The 13,129-nt window shown below is 46.8% G+C and overlaps 1 protein-coding gene and 1 pseudogene across 1 annotated transcript in view; both read left to right on the forward strand.

Annotated features, from left to right (window-relative positions):
- LOC126106100 (RAC serine/threonine-protein kinase) overlaps positions 1-13,129 on the forward strand; it is a 715,375-nt gene that overhangs the window by 543,819 nt on the left and 158,427 nt on the right. The window lies entirely within an intron of this gene.
- Positions 6,609-6,726, forward strand: LOC126106980 (5S ribosomal RNA; annotated as a pseudogene).

The raw sequence follows: 13,129 nt of genomic DNA on the forward strand, positions 1-13,129 counted from the left end.
GGTTTTCGTTTCACTCACCCTCGTATACAACGGCTTGCTGGTCGAGAGATCCGTACCTAAAGACTGGAAAGTTGCGTAAGTCACGCAAATACCTAAGGAAGGACACAGGAATGATCCGCTGAATTGCAGACCCATACCATTAACGTCGATTTGCAGTAGGATTCAAAGTGATATCCCCAAAAAACTTCTTTCACTGTCCGAACACATGGAAATTTGACGGCGCTAGGTGAATGCTGTACGGAGGATGGAAAAGAACATCCTCAGTAACTTTTGGTGGACGAACTTGCAGAACACGTGCTTTCAAACTAACTTCTTGAGAGTTTTCCCCCTTTCACATATTGGATAGAGTTTATAGTGCATCGCGACTGTTAAAACTAAGTTTCTGAAAACAGCCACACATCTACTTTGTATTGTTTATGTACAAGAGCATTTGTATTGTTTATTTACAAGAGCATCGTAAGAATATATAGTTCAAAGTTGGTTCACGGCATTAATGCAGCAATGATGTAAGCCAGCTTTCAACTACATGGCTGCTGGTAAACCTTTCGTGATGTAAGGTCGTGGTCCAAGAAACTCTGCTGTTCATGACGTTTCGTCCACGACTGCGCTGGCAGAGGCGCTCCTCCGCTGGGTCTTGCCGACTGACAGGTCGGACGTCGTAGAGCGACATATATACTACAGGAAAGGGGGCGTGGCCGAAGTAACACGTGATGAGCAGAGATAATCCTTGTCAAAGATAAAACTTAACTATCGATTGTCGTATTTTGGAAGACAAAATTGTCTAGCGATTCTGCAGAGCTACTGTGCATATGTCGCTTTTATTGCCTCCTCTTTCCTATTAAAAATATCCTGATGCTTATAAATTCCAATGGCTTCTCTACATAGTCGTGGATAATAATCTGACGTTGTAGATAAAATTTCTGTTTCTGAAAACGTCACTTCGTGGTTTCCTGACTGAAGAACATGATCTGCTACAGCTGATTTCTCTCTTTTTCTACTTCGCAAAGACTTTTTGTGCTCTTTTAGCCGTGTATTTACGCTCCTCATGGTAGTTCCAATATCAACTTTACCACTCATACATGGAATTTTGTATACGCCATATGTCTACAGAGGAGAGCGTTTATCCTACACAGATCGGAGTACTTGACTTATTTTCTTTGTTAGTCTAAAAACCAGTCTGATGTCATGTTTGCTCTTGTTCATTTGAAGACGTGTAGCTGTTTTCAAAAACTTAATTTTTTCCTTGTCGGAGATGATTTGAAATGTCATTCCACCGACTGCCTCTTGGGCGCAGATTTAGTTTCGGCCCTGCTAATACTTCGTCCATCGTTGCCGACTCCGGAGCTGTCCAAATATTTGGAATTTTAACTACGAAGCACAAACGGAATTTGAAGGAAGTCTGCTGTAATAATAATAATAATGAGCATGTGGCATTGGCGGCCGGGAGACCCCTCGCGGGGCGGTTCGGCCGCCGCTCCACAAGTTCTTTAACGCCACTACGGCGATTTTCTAGTGAATGAGGATGAAATGATGGTGACAGACACACAACACCCAGTCATCTCGAGGCAGAGAAAAATCGAACCCGGGACCCCCTGCGCGGAAAGCGAGACCGCTACCGCAAGACCACGAACTGCGGACAGAGTCTGATGTAGTGATGTATTGATGAAACTACTACCGCCTGTCGAGTGCGCCCTCTCTGTAGTCCAACCTTAACTACGTTACGCCTGCGTCTTAAACAGTCCTTTGCTCTTGTAGATAGGCTGTGTCCCATATCGTCTGGAAGACAGAGCAGTAATGGTAAGTCGTGACAGCAAAAATTTGTTCCACACTGGGATTCGAACCTGAATTTGCCACTCAGTGCGGACAGTCTTGTTACCATATACGGTGTGCATTCAACTTCTAAGGCCTCCGATTTTTTTTCTCCGGACTGGAAAGAGATAGAAACATGCGCATTGTTTTAAAATGAGGCCGCGTTCATTGTCAATACATCCCAGAGATGGCAGCACCGTACGGCAGATGGAATTTTACCGCCAGCGGCGAGAATGAGAACTGTTTTAAATACTTAAAATGGCGACGTTTTCCTTACTTGAACAGCGTGCAATCATTCGTTTTCTGAATTTGCGTGGTGTGAAACCAATTGAAATTCATCGACAGTTGAAGGAGACATGTGGTGATGGAGTTATGGATGTGTCGAAAGTGCGTTCGTGGGTGCGACAGTTTAATGAAGGCAGAACATCGTGTGACAACAAACCGAAACAACCTCGGGCTCGCACAAGCCGGTCTGACGACAGGATCGAGAAAGTGGAGAGAATTGTTTTGGGGGATCGCCGAATGGCTGTTGAACAGATCGCCTTCAGAGTAGGCATTTCTGTGGGTTCTGTGCACACAATCCTGCATGACGACCTGAAAATGCGAAAAGTGTCATCCAGGTGGGTGCCACGAATGCTGACGGACGACCACACGGCTGCCCGTGTGGCATGTTGCCAAGCAATGTTGACGCGCAACGACAGCACGAATGGGACTTTCTTTTCGTCGGTTGTGACAATGGATGAGACGTGGATAACATTTTTCAATCCAGAAACAAAGCGCCAGTCATCTCAATGGAAGCACACAGATTCACCGCCACCAAAAAAATTTCGGGTAACCGCCAGTGCTGTAAATGATGGTGTCCATGTTCTGGGACAGCGAGGGCGTAATCCTTACCCATTGCGTTCCAAAGGGCACTACGGTAACAGGTGCATCCTACGAAAATGTTTTGAAGAACAAATTCCTTCCTGCACTGCAACAAAAACGTCCGGGAAGGGCTGCGCGTGTGCTGTTTCACCGAGACAACGCACCCGCACATCGAGCTAACGTTACGCAACAGTTTCTTCGTGATAACAACTTTGAAGTGATTCCTCATGCTGCCTACTCACCTGACCTGGCTCCTAGTGACTTTCGGCTTTTTCCAACAATGAAAGACACTCTCCGTGGCCGCACATTCACCAGCCGTGCTGCTATTGCCTCAGCGATTTTCCAGTGGTCAAAACAGACTCCTAAAGAAGCCTTCGCCGCTGCCATGGAATCATGGCGTCAGCGTTGTGAAAAATGTGTACGTCTGCAGGGTGATTACGTCGAGAAGTAACGCCAGTTTCATCGATTTCGGGTGAGTAGCTAATTAGAAAAAAAAATCGGAGGCCTTAGAACTTGAATGCACCTCGTAGCATTAGGCTATTCGAGCACGCCTCCTGCCCTAATCCAGATTTACATTGTGACTGATGTTCTGTGCCTATAGTTTTCGAACATTACTATTAGGGTTTCTCCCAGAGAGTGAGAATACCGAAAGGGAACCAGTACATTGCTTCCTCATACATACGTGGGTCACTCCAAAAGAAATGCACACTATTTTTTTTTAATACGGTTTTCATTCTGCATTTGTTAAAGTCTTACAGTGTGTAGATACATCCTTCCCGCTTGTTTTCAAGCTTAGTTCAACCTGTTCCCTTGAGTGTCGCTGTCACAGCATGTCTTCAAGATGGCTGCTACACTTGACGTTCATCAGAGGCAACGTGCTGCCATAGAATTCCTGTGCTGTGAAAACGAGACAGTGGGAAACATCCACAAGAGGTTGAAAAAGGTGTATGGAGATGCTGCTGTCGATCGCAGGACACTTAGTCGGTGGGCAAGCAGGTTACATGATGAAAGCGGGCACGGCAATATTGAGGATTGTCCTCGCAGCGGCAGGCCTCGTACTGCACACACTCCAGACAATGTGCAGAGAGTTAACGGATTGGTGGCTGCTGACAGACGCATCACGGTGAACGAATTGTCACGCTACGTTGGGATAGGGGAAGGAAGTGTTTGCAGAATACTGAAAGTGTTGGCTTTAAAAAAGGTTTGTGCCAGGTGGGTTCCCAGGGTGTTGATAGTGGATCACGAACAAACAAGAAAAACGGTATGCAGCGAACTTTTGGAACAGTACGAGAATGGTGGAGATGAATTTCTTGGGAGAATTGTGATAGGTGATGGAACATGGCTCCATAATTTTTCACCAGGCAATCAGTGGAGTGACATCATGCTAATTGACCCAAGGAAAAAAAAACAAACTCAAAACCACACCTGGAAAAGTTATGGTTATGGTATTTTTCGATTCAGAAGGACTCTTGCTTGTGGACATCATGCCAAGTGGAACCACCAGTTATTCTATTGCGTATGTGACGACACTGAAGAAACTTCAAGGTCGACTGAGTCGTGTTCGACCACATCGGCAAAAGCAGGATGTTTTGCTGTTGAATGACAATTCACGGCGACATGTCAGTCAAAAAACCATGCAAGCGATCACAAAACTCGGATGGACAGCACTGAAACACCCGCCTTACAGTACTGACCTGGCTCCATGTGACTATCATCTCTTTGGGAAACTAAAACACACGTCGCCATTTTAAGTATTTAAAACAGTTCTCATTCTCGCCGCTGGCGGTAAAATTCCATCTGCCGTACGGTGCTGCCATCTCTGGGACGTATTGGAACAAGATTTGAAGATGATGACTCCCTTGTGCACGCTGCCAAACAGTGGCTCCAACAGGTTGGTGGAGAATTTTACCGTGCGGGTATACAGGCGATGGTTCCAAGATGGCGTAAGGCAGTTGAGAGGCCTGGATATTATGTGGAGAAATGAAAATGTTGTTCCTAAAGGAAGTATCTGCACACTGTAAAACTTTCAAACGTGTAGAATAAAAGATGGATTTAAAAAAAAATAGTGTTCATTTCTTTTGGAGTGACCCTCGCATATCTCTTGAACAGATCGTAAATATGTGACAGTCTCGACTGGAACAAGAAAGAGCAGAAGTGTGAAAGCGGTTTATAAAGTTCCGTCCGCAACACAGCTCAGGATGGCTTGCAGCGTAGACGCAGATGCAGATGTAGGTATCGGAGCACCATGTGTCGAGAGATCTGCTTCCTGCCCTACGGAACTGTTGTGCTGGTTGCCTAACGAGTCAGTCACCTCTGGTCACGGCTTCTCGACAGCCACGCTTGACCACGGGGTACTGGAGCCCCAAAGGGCAAGTCTGTTTCCCTATACCCTCAGAAGGGATGGCCAAGAAATAGCGTATCGGTTACAAATCACAGTTATTGAGAAGTCGCAGAAACCACAATAATTTCTTTACAGAATCTGGCTGTAATTTCAGTCACAACTACAAGTTGCATTTAATATTCAACGCCGTGTGCCGTCTGTTAGCTGCAGTTTGACTTATGCCATGCATTTGTAAACTACTTACGGTCGGTGATATGAACTAAGAAGCTAAGTCGCTCTGCGAAACATTTTATAATTATATGAAGCTGATATCTGTACAGACACCGTTGGAGACCTTGCAGCTCTGGAAGAACGAAATTACAACGAAATAGGACCTTTAGCTGCTTACAGGCGTTGGTAAATATCAACGGGGACAGTTGAAAAGTGTGTGCCCCGACAGAGACTCGAACCCGGGACCTCCTGCTTACATGAGAGATGCTCTATCCGACTGAGCCACCGAGGGCGACTGCAGGTACTTATCATTGGCACGCTCCACAAGAGAGCCACACCTTCCAACTTTCTGTCCACACGCTGCATTTGTAGTGTTCCTGCCCACCATACTCATTACTCGCGGCAGTCAATCTACCGATTCCCGTAAGAGTTCGGGCAATCTAAGTACATCCGCACTGAAGAACATCGTTAGCCGATAATCCTTATCTACATGAAGATGGTATTTGTTCTTTCAGAGATGTCCGAAAGAACAGGTACCGTCTTCATATAGAATTTATATTGGTTGGCTGTTCGCTTTAAATGCAGACTGAGATAAAAATTAGTCGGATAGAGCGTCTGCCATGTAAGAAGGAGACTCCGGGTTCGAGTCCCGGTCGGGGAACACATTTTTCAACTGTCAAATGGTTCAAATGGCTCTGAGCACTATGGGACTTAACATATGAGCTCATCAGTCTCCTAGAACTTAGAACTAGTTAAACCTAACTAACCTAAGGACATCACACACATCCATGCCCGAGGCAGGATTCGAACCTGCGACCGTAGCGGTCGCGCGCTTCCAGACAGAAGCGCCTAGAACCGCTCGGCCACACAGGCCGTCTTTCAACTGTCCTCGATGATATTTACCAACGCCTGTAAGCAGCTAAAGGTCTGATTTTAACTTGTGCATAGCTTGTGACACCGTAAGGGCCTTATTTCATCAAATTCAGATTACGAAAAAAATATAACTTAATTGAAAGTTTTATACCTACTAATAATGAAATCCGCAAGTAGCTCCGTCTGTTTAGTTTTCGCGACGAACCCGCTGAATCGACTTCGATGAAATTTGGTTTGGATATATCTCGAACAGTGAGGAAGGACGTAGGCTACTTTACAAAGTGTGCAGTACAAGATAGTTATTGATTTGAAGAATGTTACGCGAATTAGAAAAAAAAAATTACTCTTTGAGTTTTGATCTCTTATCATGCTTTTATTGGTTGACATGTGCCACGTGATTCGATTCAAAGTAATGAATAGAATGCTTGTACAATGTTTTGAGTGTTTAATCGATACTTCCTCGCCGTTTGTTGCATAATGTACACGTTGTATAATATATAGCTACTTCAATGGCAACGGCCTTGCCGCATTGGATACACCGGTTCCCGTGAGATCACCGAAGTTAAGCGCTGTTGGGCGTGGTCGGCACTTGGATGGGTGACCAACCAGGCCGCCATGCGCTGTTGCCATTTTTCGGGGTGCACTCAGCCTGGTGATGCCAATTGAGGAGCTACTCGACCGAATAGTAGCGGCTTCGGTCAAGAATACCATCTTATCCGCATCCTCCACCGAGGATGACACGGCGGTCGGATGGTACCGGTAAGCCACTCGTGGCCTGAAGACGAAGTGCTACTTCAATAGCACGCTGCAGAGACGCGCCCTCCTGCTTATGCCCATCTATACGTGCTGTTCGGCAGCCACACTGTACTGAGATCCACAAGAAAGACTGCGGCGCGTACGTCACAGCACGTAACACTACAGGTCTTATGAGTGCCAGCAGCCGTATCACGTGGGGAGCGAGTAACTGTTTCAGACAACTTCAATAATCCTCGATTGCGCATGTAGCTGCATGTGATTTCTCGATAGCACACGATATAGTTAAGACCTTTAGTGGGTACCTCTTTAATTAAATGTTGATTTCCCGTGGACCCTGCACGGAGTTGGGTGTTCGCGAAGTGTGGCTAACAAGCCGACTAATATGACGTCACAGGTCCGTTGCTGGGCCCGTATCTGTCGTTGATCCCGCATTGCACATACCGACGCATCGTGCGTGTGACTTCAAAATGGTTCAAATGGCTCTGAGCACTATGGAACTCAACTTCTGAGGTCCTCAGTCCCCTAGAACTTAGAACTAGTTAAACCTAAGTAACCTAAGGACATCACACACATCCATGCCCGAGGCAGGATTCGAACCTGCGATCGTAGCGGTCACGCGGTTCCAGACTGAAGCGCCTAGAGCCGCACGGCCACACCGGCCGGCGTGCGTGGGACTGCTTTGAAGGCGGGAGAGCCGGGTGCACATCACTGCTCGTACTGTAGCTTGTTTACTCACCATCACTCATCATACCGAGGGAGGTTGTGCAGTGGTTAGCACACTCGACTCGCGTTGGGGAGGATAACGGTTCGAACCTGTGTCCAGCCATCATGATTTACGTTTTCCATGATCTGTTCTGGCAAACGCTGAGTTGGTTCCTTTGAAGTGACATGGCCGACTTCCTTCCCTAATCCGATTAGACTGATAACCTTGCTGTTTGGTCCCTTCCCCAAATCAGCCAACCAAATAGTCACTCACCAGAACAAAGTTACTGATGTGCAAATGCAGTCGCAGGCAATCGAGTAATAATTGTCACGGTATTCCAGGGAGCTGTAGAGGTAGCATATATCCAACAAATAATTAAGAATGTTGGGTTCAAGTGGTCCTCTTAGATGAAGAGATTGGTACCGAATAGGAATGTATGTTGGGCAGCATGAAACTAGTCAGAAGCCAGATGACCGAAAATAGAGGATAATAGAAAACATATATAATCTTTTAATATAAGCTGGATGTGAGAGTGAACAAGTCATCGCGAATTCCAGGGTATGAATTGGACTAAAAGTTCAATTGTCTGCTCTTCCTGATTACATTCACACATTGGTGAATTGATCCAGCCCCATTTGTACCTGAAGTACCTACAACAACCATGTCCAGTCTTTAACCTGTTGAGGCGGCACCAGAGGTTCCTCGGTAGGCCGAAATCTTTTGGCTTCTTTGTGGGATCAAGGTGATGGGCTCTTGTTCCGAATGTTTTTGTTGACCATTCATGCTTCCAGCATTCATTTACATCAAAACTACCCGCGATGAGTTGTCCTGAAGTAACACTTGCTGGTCTTCTTGATCGGAATCGTTGCTGTGGCGGATGACAGAATTCATGGTGCAGTGAAAGAGAGGGCGATGCAGACATTTTATCTTGACCTCCCTCAGTAGAAATGGTTCAAATGGCTCTGACAAGGGAACCTCCCCATCGCACCCCCCTCAGATTTAGTTATAAGTTGGCACAGTGGATAGGCCTTGAAAAACTGAACACAGATCAATCGAGAAAACAGGACGAAGTTGTGTGGAACCGTGATAAAAATTAGTAAAATATACAAACTGAGTAGTCCATGTGCAAGATACGCAACAATAAGGAGAATGTGAGCTCAGGAGCGCCGTGGTCCCGTGGTTAGCGTGAGTAGCTGCGGAACTAGAGGTCCTTGGTTGAAGTTTTCCCTCGACTGAAAATTTTACTTTCTTTATTTTCGCAAAGTTATGATCTGTCCGTTCGTTCATTGACGTCTCTCTTCACTGCAATAAGTTTAGTGCCTGTGTTTTGCTACCGCACCGCAAAACCGTGCGATTAGTAGACGAAAGGACGTGCCTCTCCAATGGGAACCGAAAACATTTGATCGCAAGGTCATAGGTCAACCGATTCTCCCACAGGAAAACACGTCCGATATATTCTATACGACAATGGTGACGGCATGTGCGTCACATGACAGGAATATGTTGTCGACCCATCTAACTTGTACACTTGGCGAATGGGTAAAAAGATTCTTCTACCTCGCCCGATTTAGTTTTTCTTGTGGATGTGATAATCACTCCCAAAAAAGTGATGAAAACATAAGAGTTTGTCACATAACCTGAAAATAAAAAATTACAATTTTCAGTCGAGGGAAGACTCGAACCTAGGACCTCTCGCTCCGTAGCTGCTCTCGCTAACCACGGGACCACGGCGCTCCTTGACTGCCACCCTCCTTGATGTTGCATATCTTCGCGTGGACTACTCTGTTTGTATATTTTACTAATTTTTTTCATAGTTCCACACAAGTTCTTCCTGTTTTCTCGATCGATCTGTGTTCAGTTTTTCAAGGCCTTTCCACTGTGCCAACTTATAACTAAATCTGAGGGGGGTGCGATGGGGAGGTTCCCTTGTGAGCACTATGGGACTTAACATCTATGGTTATCAGACCCCTAGAACTTAAAACTACTTAAACCTAACTAACCTAAGGACAACACACAACACCCAGTCATCACGAGGCAGAAAGAATCCCTGACCCCGCCGGGAATCGAACCCGGGAACCCGTGCGCGGGAAGTGAGAACGCTACCGCACGACCACGAGCTGCGGACCCCTCAGTAGAGCTTGTTTCTGCCTTAAGTGAGGTGGAGGTATGACTCAGTACAGGTAACCAGTGGCAGCAGGGGGTTGATTTGATGGAACCAGTAGTGAAGCGCATTGTGTCGTTAAGTTTTGTGTCTACCTTCTTCACGTGTACACTTTCCAGATGCATGTGAAATATAAATATGAAAACTAAAAACGTGGAAAATAAACGCGGCTAGGCGGAGGCCTAGATCGCCGCTCTATGTTTACGCGGTCAAGGATCGCAGTCGGACAATGGGATTTTTTTTTTTTTTTTTTTTTTTTTTTTTAATTTAATCATACGGCTAGGGCAGACCGTTCGCCGGGCGCCGGTCTTTCAATTTGGCGCCACTTCGGCGACTTGCAGTCGATAAGGATGATAGGATGATGATAAGGACAGCACAACACCGAGTCCCTGGACGGAGAAAATTCCCCGACTCAACCGGGAATCGAACCCGTGCGCAGAGGATTGATAATCCGTCACGCTGACCATTCAGCTTCCGGGGGCGGACAGTGGGATAATAAAAACAAAGGTCTGCAGCCGGGGATGACGTCGGCGAGCTCGTTCCGTGCGTGCGTGTGTGAGCGCTGGGGCAACCACTATGGAGTCCACGGGTCGTGTCAGCCGTGGGAGTGGTCTGACTGCCGTCTGACCGTGTGTTCCGGGCAGCAGGCGCGTCGCTAATGTGTCAGCGCAGCGACGCTCAGAGTACCCACTAAGTGGCCCGCGTCACGCGGAAGGGTACTCCCGCAGGGAGGGACGGAGCCCTGGGGGCGAGAATCGAACACCAGCACCGCGGCGCAGGCGGCCGCCGCACTGCTGCCAACTTTCCTCTTTCTAAAACGCTACTAGCGCCGTAGCGGCACGCCGCAAGGCCCCACTCACAAAGCCACCGCGCGGGCCCGAGGTAGGTTTCACTGTCACGCCATGCAGTTGCCTGCTACAATGATCTACGGGCATAATTACTGTATGAATACCAAGGGGAGATCAAACGAAACCCCTTAAATACACTACTGGCCATTAAAATTGCTACACCAAGAAGAAATGCAGATGATAAACGGGTATTCATTGGACAAATATATTATACTAGAACTGACATGTGATTACATTTTCACGCAATTTGCGTGCATGGATCCTGAGAAATCAGTACCCAGAACAACCACCGCTAACCGTTATAACGGCCTTGATACGCCTGGGCATTGACTCAAACAGAGCTTGGATGGCGTGTACAGGTACAGCCGCCCATGCAGCTTCAACACGATACCACAGTTCATCAAGAGTAGTGACTGGTGCATTGTGACGGGCCAGTTGCTCGGCCACCATTGACCAGACGTTTTCAGTGGGTGAGATATCTGGAGAATGTGCTGGCCAGGGCAGCAGTCTAACATTTTCTGTATCCAGAAAGGCCCATACAGCACCTGCAACATGTGGTCGTGCATTATCCTGCTGAAATGTAGGGTTTCACAGGGATCGAATGAAGGGTAGAGCCACGGGTCGTAACACATCTGAAATGTAACGTCCACTGTTCAAAGTGCCGTCAATGCGAACAAGAGGTGACCGAGACGTGTAAACAATGGTACCCGATGCCATCACGCCGCGTGATACGCCAGTATGGCGATGACGAATACACGCTTCCATTGTGCGTTCACCGCGATGTCGCCAATCACGGATGTGACCATCATGATGCTGTAAACAGAACCTGGATTGATCCGATAAAATGACGTTTTGCCATTCGTGCACCCAGGTTCGTCTTTGTGTACACCATCGCAGGCGCTCCTGTCTCTGATGCAGCGTCAAGGGTAACCGCAGCCACGGTCTCCGAGCTGATAGTCCATGCTGCTGCAAACGTCGCCGAACTGTTCGTGCAGATGGTTGTTGTCTTGCTTACGTCCCCATCTGTTGACTCAGGGATCGAGACGTGGCTGCACGATCCGTTACAGCCATACGGATAAGATGCCTGTCATCTCGACTGCTAGTGATACGAGGCTGTTGGGATCCAGCACGGCGTTCCGTATTACCCTCCTGAACCCACCGATTCCATATTCTGCTAACAGTCATTGGATCTCGACCAACGCGAGCAGCAATGTCGCGATACGGTAAACTGCAATCGCGATAAGGTACAATCCGACCTTTATGGAAGCCGGAAACGTGATGGTACGCTTTTCTCCTTCTTTACACGAGGCATCACAACGACGTTTCACCAGGCAACGCCGGTCAACTGCTGTTTGTGTATGAGAAATCGGTTGGAAACTTTCCTCATGTCAGCACGTTGTAGGTGTCGCCACTGGCACCAACCTTGTGTGAATACTCTGAAAAGCTAATCATTTGCATATCTCAGCATCTTCTTCCTGTCGGTTAAATTTCGAGTTTGTAGCACGTCGTCTTCGTGGTGTAGCAATTTTAATGGCCAGTAGTATATAACCTTAACTGTGTTATGCCTGAGTTGTAGGCAGCCCGGCGCTCTTCCATGTAGGCCCTGTCTCGTACCTTCTGGCAGGCAGGACAGTAATGAATAGATGTGACAACAAAAATTTGTGCCACAGTGGGATGCGAACCTGGATTTCCTGCTCAGTGCGAACAGCCGCGTTATACCATCAGGTCTTCCGAACACGTCTCTGGGCCCAACGAAAATTTCCATTGTCTGTGATGTTCTCAACCTATGATTCTCGAACATCACTCCTGGGGAAACATAGTAGGTGGAGATATTCTGTCGCCACTTTCTCTAGGAGTGGCAAATATGTTATCGCTGCGTCCAACTTTATTTCGGTTAGTGGTTAACCAGCCTTTGAGACTCGTAGTGGTAGTTACTCGTATATGTGAGTAAATTTTGTCCCTTCCCCCCCTCCCCCCTTCCTCTCCTCTTCGAGAGTTTGAGGGATAGAACGTCCAAAAATTAAAAAAAAACCGGCAAAAATATGTTCATTTTGTAGCGCACATCTTTCTGAAGAGTTTGATATATTAAACATGTATCTTCAAGGAAATTTAAGACATGTTATTTGGTCTTAAATGTGTCAAAGTGCAGTGCCGCACCTTTTCACGCAATGTTCTTCTATCGCACGTCACTGTATCTCGTTCTGTGGAATTCAAACGCGTATATTTTGCAGTGGAAGCCATAAGACCTATATTCGGGACAGTGGAAACTAAAATGTCCTGTGGTGCCTTCCCTGTTCCCAGTTGGCCACTTTGACATCCTACTCCCTCAAAAAGAAGCGCCTCGCAATTAACACTAACGGTGGGTAGTATCATTTGTGACCGGCCGAATAAGAACTCTTCAGCAAGTTTCCACTCTTTATTGCCTGTCAGCTAACAACTTTAGATTTTATGTGGCACAAAATGAAGTATAGGACACACAAAACCAGCAAAGACAAGAGTCAAGCACGGCAGTACACATTTCTTCAATCCTTAGGTCCCATTATTTTTCTTCCTGTAATCTTGCG

The sequence above is a fragment of the Schistocerca cancellata genome, chromosome 10 (assembly GCF_023864275.1).
Source record: "Schistocerca cancellata isolate TAMUIC-IGC-003103 chromosome 10, iqSchCanc2.1, whole genome shotgun sequence".
Taxonomy (NCBI): Eukaryota; Metazoa; Arthropoda; class Insecta; order Orthoptera; family Acrididae; genus Schistocerca; species Schistocerca cancellata.